The sequence below is a fragment of the Triturus cristatus genome, chromosome 11, assembly GCF_964204655.1.
Source record: "Triturus cristatus chromosome 11, aTriCri1.1, whole genome shotgun sequence".
NCBI lineage: Eukaryota > Metazoa > Chordata > Amphibia > Caudata > Salamandridae > Triturus > Triturus cristatus.
Window position 1 is genome coordinate 805,020,166 of NC_140594.1, and position 15,778 is coordinate 805,035,943.

A 15,778-nucleotide genomic window follows, 5' to 3' on the forward strand; every position below is an offset into this window, starting at 1 on the left:
TCATTAAAACAGAAGTTGTGACACCTGATCTGAAAAGTGGTAGCTCTTTCATGGAAAGGGAAAGAGAGAGAGAGCGAGAGAAAGGAAGAGAGAATGAAATTGAGGATGAGAAAACAAGAGAGTTAGCAAGAACAACATCTGAGTTGACAGAGACGATCAGAGAATTAACCAAGAATCTAAAAGCTGTTACAGTGCCTGTAACCATAGGTCCGGTTATGCCTATTTTTGATAAGCAAAGAATGGGTGAAAGTGGTTTAACAGTTCCATATGTAGGAAATGGACTAGTTAATTCTCCAGATCAGTCAGGAATGAGGACGGGAGAGAATCATTTGAGACAGTTGAGACATGACACATGTGGTGGAGAGTTAAATGTACAGCCTAATTCAGAATTGAATACTGGTTGTGTAGAAAGAAATGTTATGATGGGAGGATCAATTTTGGAACCACAGAGGATGGCAGAACAAGTGAGTGCAGGGAAGTAAACTACAGAAATAACGGCTGAGGATTTGAATGATTGCATGAGAGTTCTCCAAAGGAGGGACAAAGATTCTCAGGCAATTGATGTAGCCAGGTTGCGTATAGAACTGGAGGAGCTTATAGCAGGAACAATTCCTACAGAGACGTTAAAAGATCATCATGATGGAGAGTTGTTATTTATGTACAAGAGCATCACATGGAGGGCTAGGAATACACATGACAGGTTAAAAGGAATAGCGAGTGAAATGGGAATTGACATAGATAAAGTGAAAGCTCTACAGAAGCCTTACCGAGTGGATTTTTCGGACAAGGACATTGAGAATCTAAATGATGTTGGCCAAACAGGGCAGATTAAGGAAATGATTGGATTATTGCGAAAATGGAGGGATGTGGAAAGGTGGAAGGATAGATGGTACAAGAAAAGAGAAGATACAGTGTACAGGACTTACTCAGCATTTCCCATGAGAGAAAAGGAAAAAACAGTGGATGCTTATCCTATGAGAGAGATTCCTGGAGGAGGATATGTACATGTCCCATGGACTAGACAGGATATTTTGTCATTTACAAATGATTTCCCTCGACTGAGAGAGAAGCCTGTCGAGTGGTATAGGCAGGTAGATAGGTTTGTGAAGTTGTCAAAAGTGCTGTGGATTGACCTGAATAGTTTGTTTGATATAATTGTTCCTGCAGACTTGTGGGCAGAATGTAAAATAGTTGTAGATTGGCCTGCTAAAGAATACCCAAGAGATCAAAGAACAGGAGCTCCAGACCCGGAGGTAATGAAAAAATATGAGCAAGTTATTGTGTTCCTGAAGAATAAGGTACCCCCTAAAGAGACAGATTGGGTTAAGATAGATCGAACACATCAGGAAGCAAAAGAATCAGTTCATGCTTTTTATGAAAGGTTGATACTGGCTTTTAAACAGTTCAGTGGAGATGAACATCTGGGTGATAAGGATTTGAGTCATTTTGTATACAGATTTGTATATGGCTTGAGACCTGAAATCAGTGAAATGATACATGAGCACACAGCAGAGTAAGAAGATTGATGAAATCCTGAGACATGCGAAGTACTTCAGTGATGAAATTGAGGCAAAACAAAGAAAGCTGAAGGAGAAAGCGATGTGGGCACAGGTGAAGGTTGCAGAAAGACAAGAAGCACAGCTGGTTGAAGAAGCAAATAATCCAGGAAATAGGCCCAGATATGGTACAGGAAAAGGAAAGGGGAACATAGAAGAGGCAAAGAAGAAATTTCCGTGCCACAACTGCGGAAAATTAGGGCACTGGAGAGCCAAGTGTACGAATCCACCATTAGTGAATAATGACAATCAATCATTGAATCAACAGGTGCAGAACGAGGGGTGTAATCATCAGCAGCAACAGCAGAAGGTTGTCAAGCAGCAGAATCAGGAGCCAAAACCGCCCTTGCCGCAGAACAGAGGGTCCCAGAAATACAATCAAGACTCGGGATTCTACAATGAGGAACAGGTAAACAAACCGAGACGTACAAATCCAGTACAACAATACTGGCTAAAGAATGAGGGGAGTGAGTCTGAAGGGGACTACTGACGGTGCCGAAGAGAGGAGGAAGAGTGCATACTTGGAGCAACTCTAGAAATAGACCAGGCAGGACCATTTGTAGATGGGAAAATAAATGGGGAAAGTGTTACTTTTTTAGTAGACACAGGAGCGACGAGATCAACTGTCAGGTCAGCAGATATAAGAAATCTTCCTCTCTCGGACGAAGCAGTCCAAGTGGTTGGTGTGTCTAATACACAGTTTAAGACTCGTCTTACTGAACCAGTAAGGGTAAGGATAGGGAAATTTTCGGACATGCACAGGTTTGTAGTGTGTGACACTAGTCCAGTGAACTTGTTAGGTAGGGACTTATTGTGTAAAATGAATTGCACAATTTTTTGTACTCCGGATGGAATAGCTTTTGAGACACCGGATGAGGATGTCTTATACAGAGTAACCCTAGATAATAGAGAAAATGAGATTGTTGGAACATATGCTGTATTTCATCCAGATGACTTGCCTCAAGAGTTGAGACACACAGTAAAAGCAGCAGTTTGGGATTTTACTGGAGAAGATGTGGGATTGATGAATAATGTAGATCCAGTAAAGATTACAGTGAAAGAGGAAATCTCTTATCCTAATATCCCACAATACAGATTGACACCAGAGATAATTGAAGGAATAACACCTATAATTGACAAAATGATTCAGCAAGGTGTCTTGAGAGAGTTACTGAGTAGCCCGTGTAATTCACCCATAATGGGGCTGAAGAAACCTAATGGGAAGTTCAGAATAGTGCAAGATTTGAGAAAGATTAACAAAATTGTGGTATCATGCTGTCCCATTGTGCCAAATCCATCAGTGATTTTGTATCAGATTCCTCATGATGCTGAATGGTACACAGTAATTGATTTGTGCCATGCTTTCTTTTCAATCCCATTGCATCATGACAGCCAGCCGATTTTTGCATTTCGGTTTGGACAGCGTATTTTGGCATGGTGCCGAATCCCACAGGGGTATACAGAGAGCCCTTCAATATTCAATCAGTTGTTGAAGAAATCATTGGAAAGTCTGATCATGCCTGAAAGTTCAGTACTAGTACAATATATCGATGACCTACTTGTGGCATCGAAGGCACGTGAAGCATGTGAAGTAGATACCATAGCTTTACTGAATCATCTGGCTGATGGAGGTTTAAAGGTATCTCCAGCCAAATTGCAATTTTGCAAGAAAGAAGTACATTATCTTGGGCACAGTATTGAAAAAGGTCTGAGAAAAGTGACCATTGACAGGATTAAAATTATCAGAGGAATGAGAGCCCCAATGACTCAGAGAGAAGTGAGAATGTTTCTGGGAATGGTGGGTTATTGTCGTCAGTGGATAAGTAATTTTTCCCTGATAGCGAAGCCACTGATTAAATTGACCAAAAGTGAAATAAAAGACCCATTGGAATTAAATGCAGAACAAATGGCAGCATTCAAAGAATTAAAGAGCAGATTGTGTGAAGCTCCTGCTCTGGGAATGCCAGACTATGAGAAGGAGTTTGAACTGTACTGTAGTGAGAGGAATGGATGTGCACTTTCAGTGTTAATCCAGAAACATGGACGTCTGAGGAGGCCAATTGCGTACTTTTCATCAACACTTGACCCAGTAGCTGTGGGTTTACCAGGTTGCTTGAAAGCAGTAGCTGCTACATGCAGAAGCTTGGAACAGAGTGAGGGTATAATAATGGGATATCCTGTACGGGTGTTCGTACCTCATGATGTGGCAATTCTTTTGACAAGAAGCAGAACTCAATACATGTCACATAGTCGGCTGACTAAATATGAGAAAATCATTCTGAGAGCATCAAATGTGACTCTTGAGAGATGTGTGAATGTGAATCCAGCGACACTTTTGCCAGATGCTGAAAATGTGGGTGTGAGAGATGATGTTGATCATGATTGTTTGGATGTGCTTGATTACTGTACAAAACCGAGACCAGACATAAGAGATTTGCCACTGCCTGAGAGTGATCATGTGTTGTTTGTGGATGGATCGTGTCTGAGAACAGAAGAAGGTGTGCTGAGTGCAGCATATGCGGTGTGTAAAGTTTCAGAAGTTATGGAAGCTTCGTCTCTGAAAGGAGTTAAATCTGCTCAAGTAGCGGAATTGGTGGCACTGACAAAAGCTTGCAAGATTGGAAGAAATGTGAGAGTGACTATAATGACTGATAGTCAGTACGGATTTGGAGTTGTTCATGACTTTGGCCAGCTTTGGCTACAGAGAGGTTTCCTGACCTCAAGTGGAACTCCTATAAAGAAGGCTGAAGTGATTGGGAAATTGCTTGAGGCGATACAGCTGCCTAAAGAGCTAGCAGTTGTAAAATGTGCTGCTCATGGACAGGGTGATGATTTTGTTACTCTTGGTAACCGGTTTGCAAATGACATAGCACAGTATTGTGCAAAGAACAATCATTCCATTAACAGGGGAAAGGAGAAAGAAATGTCTTTTTGTTCTGTGATGTTTACTAATGTACTGGAAACATGGGATGAGGTGAGGCAGTTGCAGGATGAAGCAGGAGATGAGGAAATGAGAGATTGGATCAAGGCAGGTTGTGCACCACGAGAAAAAGATCATGTGTGGATCTATAGAGGTGGAAGACCAGTCATGCCAAATTCTATGTTGTCAACAATGGCAAGAATGTATCATGGCCAGGGACACCTGGGGAGGGATGCTATGATTAGGTCCTTTAAACAGACCTGGTACAATGCAAAGTTCAGACTGATTGCAGAGAGCATCTGTCAAAGATGTTTGATTTGTCAGCAATTCAATACTGGAAAGAAGACAGTGGTGAGCCTAGGAACAATAGGCAGAGAGGGAGGTCCTTTTACCAGAATGCAAATAGATTTCATTGAAATGCCCCAAGTCAATAGATTGAGGTATGTTCTAGTGGTAGTCTGTTTGTTCTCAAGGTGGGTGGAAGCATATCCGACTAGGAGAAATGATGGAATAACAGTGGCCAAGTTGCTGTTAAGAGAGTTGATTCCTAGGTACGGGTTCCCAGTGACAATTGAGTCAGACAGAGGAGGACACTTCTATAATGAACTCATGAGTTTAATTTGTGAAGCATTGAGTATACAGCAGAAGCTACATTGTGCATACAGACCAGAGGCTTCTGGCGTTGTTGAGCAGATGAATGGCACAATCAAAAACAGAATTGGTAAGATGTGCTTAGCCACTGGAATGAAATGGCCTGATGTCTTGCCTCTAGTGCTGATGACTATTAGATCTACTCCAGACAGAACTACGGGGTTGAGTCCACATGAAATAATAATGGGACGAGCAATGAGACATGCATTCGTGCCCGTTAACAAGCTGATGACTATTACTGATGACATGATTTTGGATTACTGTAAAGGCCTGGCTGACGCAGTTCATTCTGTGTTTCACCAGGTTGGAGAAGACGCCACCACACTTGAAAAGAAGCAAGCCCATGATCTGAGCCCAGGGGACTGGGTGAGAATAAAAGTGCACAGGAGAAGAAATTGCTTGGTTCCAAGGTGGGTAAGGCCAAGACAAGTCATTCTGACTACGACGACTGCTGTGAAGTGTGCTGGAGTGAAGAACTGGATTCATGCAAGTCATACTCTGAGAGTTCCAAATCCAAAGGATGGGACTGGGAAAGAGTACTTTGAAGAGTCAGATTCCAGTGATGATGCAGACACTGAAACAGTGAGAAGAAAAAAGAATCCTGAAAGGGGGGAAAGAGAGTCAGAAAGAGAGTCAGGTGATTCTTTTTTCTTACCAGAAGAAGTTTCAAGAGTTACAAGAGAAACATTGCGGACCTCAGAAGAGAGTTCAGATTCTGGAAAATTGCCTGAAGTTCTAACAAGCAGTGGAGAAAATAAAGAGAAAGAAAGAAAAGAAAAGAGCAGTTCCACAGAGGATACACCTGAGTCAAATGAAGAGATTGAGAATCCATCTGAGACAACTTCTGAAGAAGTAGGGTCAGAAGAAGATAGAGAGGGACAGATTGCGGAAGACCCCCGAGGAGGTGTAGGGAATATTCCTGATAAGCTAGGTGAAGGGACAAGTAGACAGCAGGAAGATTGCGTGTCGGAGACCCGAGGAGGGACAGTAGCAGGGAAATCTCAATTGGTGGAGAAGAAGACTGTGGAAAAAGAGAGAATTGTTGAAGAACAAGAGGCAAATGAGACAGAATCGGATGAGAGTGAGAATGAGATACCAGAGGGTCGAGTTCTGAGAAAGAGACCTTGGATTGGAGAAAGAAACAATAGAGAAGTGAAACAGAAAAGAAGTGTGAAAGGAGATCTTTCGCCTAACAAGATAGAGAGGCTGAGATATCGACTGACACGAGTGAATTCATCGAAAGCTGAACAGGTGAACGAAGTGTCAAGCCCAAAATCAAGCGAAAGAAGAAGAACCAAAAGAACCAACGGAACCAGAAGCGATCAAAAGAATTAGAAAGCCTAACCAGAAGTACAGGTCACCGGAATGGACGTATGTGGCATTGCCTGAAGAAGAAGAGGAGGCAGAGAGTCAAGGAAATCCAGAGGAGACCTTACTGAAAGTGGTTGAGGATAAGGAAACGAAGGAAACTGTTGGAATCCTGAAAGTTATCTTGTCTGACATTGGAGAAGAGACAGATGTTCAGGATCTGATACAATTTGATGTTGATGAAGAAGAAGTGAAGAGTGATGAAAATCCAAATTGAGTGAACTAAAGGAGTCACTTAGAGAAGAGTGAAGAAGAGGAAATCTAAAAATTAACAGATTGAAATAATCTAGTGTTCTAGAGATTCAGTAGTGGAGTAGTAGAGGCTAAGTCAAAAGACACAGTCAAAGTAATAAGATGGCTAACACAGAAAATAATCAAAGTAGATGTACCTTCCTTAAAAGATGGTGCAAAATGTGCTGCTGCTGTACAGGATTATTAATGCTACTATGGAGTGTGCTTGCTTTATTGGTTACTTTTAGAGTTACAGTAGATACTTTGGGAATACATACCGAGAATATGACTAACATAGAGAAGAGTTCACAGAAAGTAGTACCAACTAGAATTAGCCATATGTACATACACAAGGATAGGTCGATTAATGATTTTTCTAGTAATGTTTTTTCAAAATTGCTGTATGAATACGTAAAGACAATGGAGGTAAGGGATTGCTACGTCTGTATGCAGTTACCTGCATCCGTTTCAGAGGGAGTTACTTATCATCATCTTCCAGCTACGTATGGAATTTCATGTAGTGTGTTGATTAGTATTTTCTATCTATTAGGGAAAGTAGATTATGATATGTCTAATAAGGATAACATTTTTGGGCAATTGCCTATGAATAAAAAACGGAATCCTGCTAAAGAAGCTAACATTTTTGGTGAGATTTTTATTGAAACAGAAGAATTAACATTAGATTACATTTTTAGAAACAATTTAACTTGTAGTTTGAAGGAAGAAGAAAAAGCTTTCCTAGACATGGTAGAGAAAAGGAGAATGAGCATGCATGAAAAGGTAGGAGGATATAAAATGAGTGAGACAATGTGGGACATTGAGTTGGGAAAGGAGTTGAAGAATGGGGCCAGTCCAACTTTGGCTTTAGATGCACCACAGAAGGGTAAACTATGCATTACCAGAAGGAAATCCCAATATGATAATTATTTTGTTGGGACTAGTGAGTGCCATGATACATACTTTATTGCAACGGGATGGGGATTCAAAGGAGGAGAAGATCCAGTTTTCCCGGGAGTGTATTATATTTGTGGGAATAAGGCTTATTACAGGTTGCCTGACCATTGGTATGGCACTTGTCATGTTGGTCTGGTCTTTCCAAAGATTTTCCATATGGATAGAATAGAAGATGCAGAACAAATTAATCTACTAACACGTTTTAAGAGAGAAACTTGGACAGAAATTGTAGGAGATATTTTTGGAGCTTTTATACCAGCAGTGGGAATTTCGTTAAATGCATATGGAATTCGGAAGCTGTCAACAGTGGTGGATCGTTTATCGACAAGCACCGCTGGAGGGTTTCTATTGGTAAATACAGAGATGGTTGTCTTACGCGCCATGTCTATGCAAAATCGACTTGCCCTTGATATTCTATTGGCCAAAGAGGGTGGAGTCTGTGGAATGCTGAAAGTTCAACATTGTTGCACTTACATTCCTGATGAAAGCAAAGATCTTAAGGTTTATATCAAAAATATTACTGATTTGCATGAAGAATTAGTACCACTGGAAGCTGAAAGTATCTGGACTAAAATGGCTAATAAGAAGATTGCTGTTAAGAATTTTATTGCTAAAATAGGTAGTACCATTTTTGGTAAGATATTATTTCCATTGACATGTGTGATTGTTGCTTTATTGATACTTAGATTAGGGTGTTTATGCTGTAGATATAGGAGGAATAAAAAGAAAATAATAAAAGAAAATGTTGAAAAGAGACAAAAGAGGTCAAAAAGAGACCCACAAGAAATAGAATTGGAAGAATTTAGAGAGAGCATGTACTTAGAAACTAAAAGAGATGATGAAAGAGAAACTGGAGTTTAATGTAAAAACAAAAAGACATTTGAATTTTTCATAAAAAGGGTACTACATTTTTGGGTTGGATTTTTGTGGTGATAATATATCACCAAAGGGGGGATTGCTGGAGCAGGGTTTTCTATTTAAACCCAAACATCAGCTTATATTTTTGTATGTCATAATTAAAATTACTAATGATTAATTACTAAGTATTAAGTTTTGTCGAGAGTTTTTTTATTAATCAACCTTACTAATGAAAGAACTACACGTGGGAATGCAATTGCATGGCTAAATTAATAAGTGAACTAAGTTGGTGAGCAAATTAATTAAATAAGTGTGGTTAATGTTCTATTTGTTATGTGATTGCGCTTTAAAATAATATGCTTTAATGCTTCTTTATGTCGCAAAAGGCTAGATAAGTACATACACATAAGGGTATTAGTGGGAATTAACACTGTATAATCAAAATGATGAAGTAACATTGTTTTATGTTTCTTTTTAATTAAGTTGTCCATTTTGGCCTGTTGAGAAAATGGCCGACATCTACAGCCTGCATTTGAGTAGATGAAATATGAAGAGAGGCCTCGCTGATCTCTGCCTCTGTCTGAGCTAAAAGTTATGAAAAGACGACAACTCTGGGATGGTCGCCAAGTTATCCTTGGTAGAGAACATTTGTCACAAATGAACATTTTTGATAAACTTGCGGTGGCTTCACTGTGAGTGATACAATTCTGGAGAAGAGTGTCCATGGATGTTGCAGATCTAGTTTGGACTTCCTATTTCCTTGTTTTTATTTTTGAGATATCCGAGAGCAGAGTTTTTTCTAATGTTGCAAGCTAACATCCTTTCCTGCTCGCTCTGTTCAACGGACGTTTAGAGCTTGTTTGTAACTTTTAATATGTAAGTTTTAGTATAAATATGACTAGACTAGAGAGGGTCTTAGGCCACTTCTTCCTGAACTTATGCTCAAGAGGATCGATGCTGACGGAAAGGACGGCGACTCGAGAGACTTTGATTCTTTACTGAGAGACCTGTCCTAACTTAGAGTACGACATTTAGCCAGAATAGGAAAATATGAGAATAATAATTTTGCAATTGAATGGCTTTCCTTATGAACTAATTTAGATAAAATGATTTCTGTTTGAATTACAGTGTCGGGTGGTTATTTCTTTGTCATATTATTGAGTTTAAAATGTGTTTAAACTGTTTAAATCATGACTCGAGACAATTCAATTTGATTGCATTGACCTCCAATTAGGTGCAGATTGATCAAGGAGTTCTTTCTCATATTCAGTGTGGATAGAGTAATAGAATGAATATTGGTGTCATGGGCCCCAGCGTATGATGAGTGTATGTGCGTATGACTGTGGAATTACTCTGTCCGTGGAAGTAGGGAGAATTTATAAGCTCTGATCTGCAGCACATACACCAGGGAAATCTACATTTTCTGTAGATCAGGAGGTATACGTATGTTCAACCTGTCCCGGTGATTGAGCAAGGTTTCGTATAAACGAGACTTGCTAGATTACAATCCTCTCGAATAACATGTAATAATGTAACCAACATGTCTGTAAGTACTAACATCGCACCACAATTTACATACTGTATCTAGGGGAAGCTTTCCTATGTGCTTCACTAACCAGTAACCGGAGTGTCCTTTAAATGGCCGCCGAAAACGCGGGAACTCTTCTGCGCATGTGTCTACTGCATCTACGTAGCATGATGTTTTCTGTCGCTTGGTAGGAAATCTTTGTAGCTGCGCAATGGCTTTTAACATGGCCGCTCAACACCTTTGCACTAACGCACATGTATTGCTGAAACTAACATATGCAAGTTTTACTAAGCAAATTAATGCAATAGACATATTAAGTAAATGGAGTTAGATTAGAAGTAAGTGGTATACAGTGAATTCATTTAATTTTGTATTCTAGCATGTTTTTCTCTACTTTATTAATAGCTCGTATTTGGGCCTTGGAGGGTGACCACGTCTCTATTCCTTGTGGCGACTATGCATGCGTGACATCTGCTTGTCCTGAGACCAATGAGATCATTGAATGGCTGCCAAACCCTAAGCCCAGCAAGGACATGAGAAAATCAACGTCTGGACCTATGAGAGGAAGAAACTGAAACATTGTATTACAGATTTATCGATCCACATATGAAATGCTTGTGGAAATAAAGCTTGTGGGTATTGAAATTAAGCGGTGGGGAGCTAGACAATAGAACTAAAGAAAGTTATTACACTTAGTATGGTGTGATGTCCTCACCCCACTGCTTGGCCCAATCAAATTGAGGGTGTACATGGAATTGAAACATTTGGGGGTGGATCATACACTCGAATTGGTATAACAAAGGTAAGTTTTAGAGACTTAGACCCACTTGAGACTCTTGATGACGATGCTATGCTGAGATGCTGCCCGATTTTGCTGCAACCTGATTGAAGAAACCAACACTAGGGAAAATTTGTGGATCAAACGAGGAGGCACATCTAGGAAGGGGTCCGGACGAGCCCGAGCCGGAGAGAGTAGTACCAGAGAGGGGTGTAACGCTGGCGTTACACTAGAAGAGATCATCTTCCCGGTCCTGAATCTGTCCTGAATCCTTGATACTCTGATGTCTAGGTCCTCACACCATTGTAGGAAAATATGGCACTTTGGGGTTATGCTTCGTATTTGCTCTCTATTTCTCTTCAGGTACTGTCATCATAAAGATTTGTTAATATTGATCTTAAGCTAACTGAATTTCTTTCCTGATGGAGATTTTGGTGTATCTGCGGGTGCTGTACTGACGTCACTGAGAGCCGCGCTGGGATTGGTTGGAACAGCGGGCGTGTAGTTGATGCAAAATTGTAAAGGAGGGGTAAGTAGTAAGGAGTGATACTGACATTACAAGAAAAGCTGCGCAAGCATTGGCTGAGTGAGCGAACAGAGTAGACGTTGATTGGTCGTCAGAATAGAAACGCACTGGTATTGGAGAATTTTAGAATTAAAACAAGCATCTGATTGGTCGACAAAATAGAAATCCCAAGAATAATAATAGATAGTGGAGTTTGCATGTACGATCCAACATTAACAGGGACTCGTCCAGACAGAAGATTTTTAGGGTTTGCTTACGAACAGTACCTTAATAAACACAAGCATGCCATGTACGGAGAAAAGAGAAAAGTGTCATTCATGCAAAAGGTTAAGAAATATTTTAAAAAGGACAAACCCTTTAAGAGTAGAGAAGGGATTCTCATTCCTCCTCCAAATACACCTGCATCATATATAATGGTGGAGAGAGGATATCATACCTGTGTATGGTTAGAAAATTAGATAGAATACACAAAAATGAAGGAATGTTAGCATTTCCTGAGTACGGAAGCTTTAATGGAAGAATATTGTACAATTTAAGAACACGAATGAATGAATTAGAACCCAGACCTAGATTGACGCAGTATGAGTCTTTAGAAGAATGGGAAATGGAAGCCTTTGAACGTGATAGACCATGAAGTAACAGGACCCTAAGCAAATATTACCCGAAATTTCCCCGAGAAACGAGAGATAGTCAAATGAAACAATGGAGACAGGCCATGGTGGCAGAAGGTTTATATCCTGTATTAACATCAGGAAAGCAGATGGGAGGTAAACATACAGAGAAAACCAAGCACTTGACAATGACAGGCAGCGGACAATTAGAAAAATAATATTTAGAAGACATATTAATGAAAAGTCCTCCACCTTATAATGAAGGATTGAATAGAATAAATCCTAGTACCCCGATGTTAGGAACACCTTTGGTTCCACAAATAGTACATGACACAACAGACACAGTACTTTAAGAAAAAGTAAGGGAAGCAATAAATGAGTATCGAGATGAATTGATCCAGAAAATAGCTCAGATAAATGCATATCCTGAAGCATTGACCATACCAGTAACAATAGGTCCAGTAGTCCCATTGTATGGTGAAAAGTCAAACTGTTCCAAAGTTCCAGTAATGCCTACACCAAGCATAGAGCCTAGAAAAGAAAAGATAATTGTAGATGATCAAGCAAGTGAATGTGAATCAGTAATATCATTAATAGATTTGCCAATAATGGAAACCCCGAAGAGAAATTTGCCAAGTTGTTCGAAGGCAGTTAGACTAGAAACATCAACAGGAACTAGAAGTGCCACATTAGTAACCCCAGAAGATATAGAGAGATGGTCTCAAGAGACAGAAAAGCCCAAGTCACAGCCAAAAATATTAGACATTTTTAAATTACGAGTAGAATTGGAAGAAATGGTTGCTGGAAATGTGGGTCTAGACAGATTAAACACAGACAGTGAGGAAGAGTTACTGTTTATTTGCAGAAGCATCACACGAAACACAAAAACATTCCATGAAAAACTGACAAATCTGGCATCTGAAATGGGAGTTGACATAGCAAAGTCAAAGGTGTTACAGAAACCATATAGAGCAGAATTTTCTGATAAGGATTTGGAAAACATGAATGTGTCTGGAAGAAAATTACAGGTCACGGAGTTGTTATTTCTGTTACTAAAATGGGGGGATCTTGAAAGATGGAAAGTTAGGTGGGCAAAGGAAAAGGAAGAAGCACAGGTAAATCGAATGACATCTGAATATGCCATGAGGGAAACATAAAAGGCTGAGAGGTTGTATCCGATGAGAGAAGTAACCGGAGGGAGGTATGTACATGTACCATGACCAGACAAGATATTTTGTTGTTTACGAATGATTTCCCAAAATTGAGAGAGAAACCAGTGGAGTGGTACAGACAAGTTGAGAGGTTTGTGAAAGTTTCAAAGGATTTGTTAAAAGATCTGGATGGTTTGTTTGACATAGTAGTACCTGCAGATTTGTGAACAAAATTACTATAGATTGGCCTAGTGAAGAACATCCAAGCGATGCAAGGACAGGAGCCCCGTCAGAAGATATAATGAAAAAATATCATCAAGTGATCACTTTTCTGAAGAGTAAAATTCCCCCGAAAGAAACTGATTGGGTAAAAATAGACAGAACAACCAAAGAAAAGAATGAGTCTGTACATGCCTACTACAAACGTCTTTTACAGGTGTTCAAACAGTACAGTGGGTTTGAAAGTTTAGAAAACAAGGACATAACTCATTTTGTGTATCGATTTGTGACAGGATTAAGATTAGATATATCCCAAATGATTAAGCAGCACATGTTGTGTTGGCAATCAAAGCCCATTGATGAGATTTTAAAATATGCTAAATTTTGTGGGGATGAAATTGATAACAAACGAAAAACGCCTTAGAAGAAAAAGTAATGTGGGCTCAAGTAAAATTAACTGAACAGCAAGAGCTTCAATTGAATAAACAGTCAGAAAATCAAGGAAGAGTGCAAGGTCAATGTGAAAATAATGGGGGTAAGCCACGGGGAAGAATGAACAGGCAAGAAGCAAAGAAAAGGTTTCCCTGTCACGGGTGTGGGAAGTTGGGGCTTGGAAGAACGAGTGTAAAGTCATACAAGTTAATAATGGCCCGAATCAAAATTTAAATCCACAGACGCAGAATGAGGTGTTAATGAGTCATCCGCAACAGGGTATAGATCTTCAGAGTCAATTGCCACTTGCCCCTAAGTCAAATTTTGTGAGTCAAGCCAAGTACAGTGTGGACACCTGATTTCCAGAAGGAAGTGGTAAGAACATTTTTGTAAAATTGCAGTTTCTTTTGCAGGACCCACTAATTGATTATGAGCAGGAATGACGGTGCCTGAGGGGGGAGGAAGAGGAGTGCTTACTTGGCACATCCCTACCGGTAGATCAGTCAGGTTCATACGCAGAAGGTAAAGTGGTAGGAAATGATTTCACTCTCTTGTTGGATACTGGTGCTACCAGGTCTACTGTGAGAACAGCAGACATTCCTAACCTGCCCCTCTCGGGTGAAGCCATCCAAGTAGTAGGTTTTTCGAACAAACAGATTAGAAACCCGATCACAGAACCAATGGAGGTGCAAATTGGAAATTTTAAAGAATGCATAAATTCGTGGTCTGTGACTCAAGTCCTGTAAACTTGCTTGGAAGAGACTTGTTGTGCAAAATGAATTGCACTATATTTTGCACACCGCATGATGTTGCAATACAAACCCCAGATGAAGATGGAGTTTACAAGTTCATGTTAGCTAAACAGGGAACAGAAGTAAATTAATTATATTCAATGATAGCCAAAAATGAATTACCTGCCGAAGTCAAACTGACTGTAAATGCAGAGGTATGGGATTTTACTGGAAAATAAACAGGATTGATGGCGAATGTAGATCCCGTAAAAGTGACAGTGAAAGAAGGTGCTGTTTATCCGAATACTCGACAATACAAAATGAGTCCAGAAATAAAGGCAGGTGTTGCGACGGAAATTGAGCGATTCATCGAACAAGGCATCCTGAAAGAGATGATGAGTAGCCCTTGTAACTCACCTATAATTGGCATTAAGAAACCTAACGGGAAGTATAGGGTGGTTCAAGATCTTAGGAAAATTAATAAAATTGTTGTACCATGCTGTCCAGTAGTGCCCAACCCAGTTGTGATTCTTTATCAGATACCTGCGGGGCCTTCGGAAAACCTTGAATGTGCTGCCTACAGCAGCCAGGAAGACCATGGTACAGGCCCTGGTGACATCACGCCTTGATTACGGGAATTTACTGTACCTAGGTGCTACCGCTACATGCGTGCAAAGACTCCAAGGCATCCAGAACACAGCTGCGCGCCTGGTTCTTATGATCCCGAGGGGAGCCTCTGCTAAGAGGGCGCTGGTCTCCCTCCACTGGCTGCCGATTAGGGAGAGAGTTCGGTTCAAGGCAATGTGCGTCTGCCACCGGATTATCCAAAGGACGGGCCCCTCTTATTTGTTTGATCTACTTACTCTATATTCCCCTATCCGGCAACTTAGATCAAGCGGGACGGGTCTGGTGTGTGTGCCTCCCATTAAGCGAGCACAGATGGGGGGCCGTTCATTCCGCTTTATGGCCGCACAGCAATGGAACATACTCCCCCTGAGCCTCCGGCTGGAGGGTTCGGAGGCTACTTTCCGGAAAAAATGGAAGACTTATCTCTTTCCTGTTGCATAGTCACTCGTTTTAGGATAGGTCTTAGTGGCAGAGGGCAGTTTGCACCGTAGCGCGGGGACACACTGGCCTAGTGTAACCAGGCGCTTTATAAAATGTAATTATTATTATTATACCATGGAAGGGAGGTTGGTTCACAGTAATTGATGTATGTCATGCATTCTTTTCTATTCCATTGCATCCAGATAGCAAATTTTTA